Source organism: Boleophthalmus pectinirostris, unplaced genomic scaffold (genome assembly GCF_026225935.1).
Source record: "Boleophthalmus pectinirostris isolate CB_2022bp ecotype Guang Dong unplaced genomic scaffold, ASM2622593v1 HiC_scaffold_21, whole genome shotgun sequence".
NCBI classification, from domain to species: Eukaryota; Metazoa; Chordata; class Actinopteri; order Gobiiformes; family Gobiidae; genus Boleophthalmus; species Boleophthalmus pectinirostris.
In genome coordinates, this window is record NW_026571175.1 from 11,840,641 (window position 1) to 11,843,542 (window position 2,902).

The following is a 2,902-nucleotide window of genomic DNA, read 5'->3' on the forward strand; positions in this document are numbered from 1 at the left end:
AATCCCCACCCACTTAGTGTATTTGTGTATTTACACTCTTGATAATGTGCCGTGACAGTGAACTAAAATAATTAAAACCAACCAAAGGCAATTTCATTGTTTTATTGGCTGCTGAAATAAAAATCTGGCTCTTAACCTAATGACCTGAATAACACAGACTTTATAACACAAGAGTCCTGCTGGTTTCTGAAGGCAGAAAAGTAAAAAAAAAAAATCTAATGCCCAGACTATGTCTCTTTAACACCATTTAATGGGACACCGAGATTATTGATCACTAGCAGGCCCAGGGATAAAAATTCTGTTTCCGAAATCTCTTGATATCGATTCCACAAAAAAGGCAACTTTAGTTACCTTTAATGTGCTAATCACAGCAGAAATCCTTTTTAATAAGTCAACTGAACGCAGCACTTTGTCACCAGAGGGCAGCTGTCTCTCACTCAGGGTTTTAGGCACCGTTTATTGTGGTTAGAAAAACACACCATCCACAACTGATTCATCTGCATTTAAATAATGAGGTGTGAATAGAAACTTTTACTACACTTATTAGCTTAAAAGCCAATCAGTTCACAGATCAGGGCTGTGCAGTCCTCTCTCCACGAGAGAACCAGTCTGTCCAGTGTTTTTATGATCTTAGAACAGCCTCTCCTTTATAATGAAACTACCTTCTCCTTGGTTGTCACTCAGTGTGCAGACTGAATTGAGTTTTCATGTCAAAGACAGGCCACTGGGCTAGTTCTAATTAGAGAGATATTCAGTGTTGCCATTTCTGCTCTAAATGTCTATGGGGTTTTTGTCGCGCTAAAATCAATAAATTCTGACAGATCAGGCAGTGGGTGGGGAACTGTGGGGGGATGTCACTCACAACATGTTAAACACAACAAATGAGGAGAAAACTTAAGCAGAGAACACTTCTGTTTTTAGACGGATTTTCTAAGGCTAATTTTAAATAATGAAACAGACTGCAACTACAAATATATATCGATTAGTCTTTACTACAAATAAAACTTTATGTTTTCATTTTTAATACTCATTTAAAAAGTTTATAAGTTAGCATCAGCATTGAAAGTAGCTGTGAGCCATCATGCACAGCGCCTACACGAGATCAAAACACTGCAGATTAGTGAAAACTAGCAGCCATGTTAACAGCTCCTCAGACATGGACTCTGCACCTGGGGTAGCTTACTGTATAACACAGCAATGGCCTTTCTGAATAAGTATTAAAACAGACAGATTAAATGCAAAATGTAAATATGAATCAACGGTGATTTATTTTTAATTCTAAATCTCTGACATCCCTGTTGTTAAACACCATGAGATGAACGTGTTTTGGTGACAGCTAATCAGAGTTTATCACATTATTTAGCAATTGTCATTATTGTTAACATGGTAAGCCCACAGAAATGAGATGTACAGAGTAAAAATAGCCCTATGATATGATTAAGATTATTATCATGTAGGCAATGATGGATGAAAAACATGCTAAATATGTAGAGGGAGTAAGGCACATGATTAGAGAAGCTTTATCTCATGTTCTCCCACAGAACAGCCATGTGTGTCAGAAACAACACTGTCAGTGCTACAGTATACAATACACACAGTTGTAAAGTTCACATTATTTTGCACATTGACATAGAATTCAATAAAAGCACAAAGGAGGCCAGTTATCTGGTAAAATGTCCATTACATGATTGAGTATTTTCAATATAAAAAACAGTGAAACATTTTAAATGTGGCTATTTTTGTAAACCTTTGCAGTTTTGTAAAGTCTTGAAAGTGTACAGTAAATGTAATTGCATTATTGTTACGACCCTGCTCTGCTAGGGACAGGGGAAGTAAAAATGATAAAACTAAAGTTGTCATTTATTTAAAAGGAATGTAGAAGTAAAACTAACAAACGATGATATTTACAAGGCTTAACAAAAAGAGACTCTAAACAGAGTAATTAAATGTATAACTAAAAGTGACAGAATTAAATTGTACAATTTATATTAACACAAAAACAACAGAACAAACCAGTCGCTTCAAAGACAGAAGGACTACTAGTTTCTCAAACACCAAGTTAACAAAAGCTACACACAGAACAGCAGCTGTGATTGGCAGGGGGCAGATCCTTTTACACCAATACACCAATCAGCAGGAGGAGACAAGGTGCCAGCTTGAAGTGAATCCACCAATCACCTCCACCAATCACCGAAGAGGTCTGGTAGACGGAGGCTTGTGGCCTGTGGCCTGTGGCCGTAAAAATTAGGATCATTAGTTAGATCATAACTGATTAGATATTTGATTTCCTGACTTCAAAAAGTGGGTGGGACTGTTGAGCTCCACATGAATGCTCCAGCAGGTGATTGGTTGAAAGCCAAAGGCTCTGAATGGCTGACAGGTACGATCACTGAGATACTGTACTAAACTGGTAAGTAAATGTTATCTTGAATAGATGTCACATTGTCTGACCATTTTTTGCTTTTAAAAAGATCTAAAATATAACACTAAGACTGACTGTATTGTAGGGAAATTCCATAAAGCGAGCTTTCTTCTTTTACCTTTAATTTTCTACCAGTCCCACACTGAGTGTATTTTCAGTCATAAAACTCAGGGGGGCGCTGTTTGTAGCAGTAGAGCTACAGCTCTTATAGTTCCCAATGACAATAAAAATATAAAATCATGATTCCAAAATTGTGAATAAATTGCACAATTTATTATGTTTCTAATTATTGTTTTTGTGGACACAATCTTGTGTGTCGTCTTGTCTTGTCGTGTCTCATCCCTTCTTTTACTAGCTATAATATTGCCTTTATTAGTGTCCGTATTTTGACTAACAAAGCTCTACAACATTATGTATTCTACGAATATCTCACAGTCCTTTCATTCCAAGCCATATCGATTTAAAAAGCGAAAGCCTGCT

At 36.6% G+C, this 2,902-nt stretch overlaps 1 non-coding gene across 1 annotated transcript; it reads right to left on the reverse strand.

Annotated features, from left to right (window-relative positions):
• Window positions 1-251: 251 nt before the first annotated feature.
• On the reverse strand, window positions 252-385 carry LOC129410230 (U11 spliceosomal RNA). The gene has a single exon (XR_008632786.1). It is a non-coding gene; the product is annotated as a U11 spliceosomal RNA (small nuclear RNA).
• Between the last annotated feature and the right edge of the window lie 2,517 nt (window positions 386-2,902).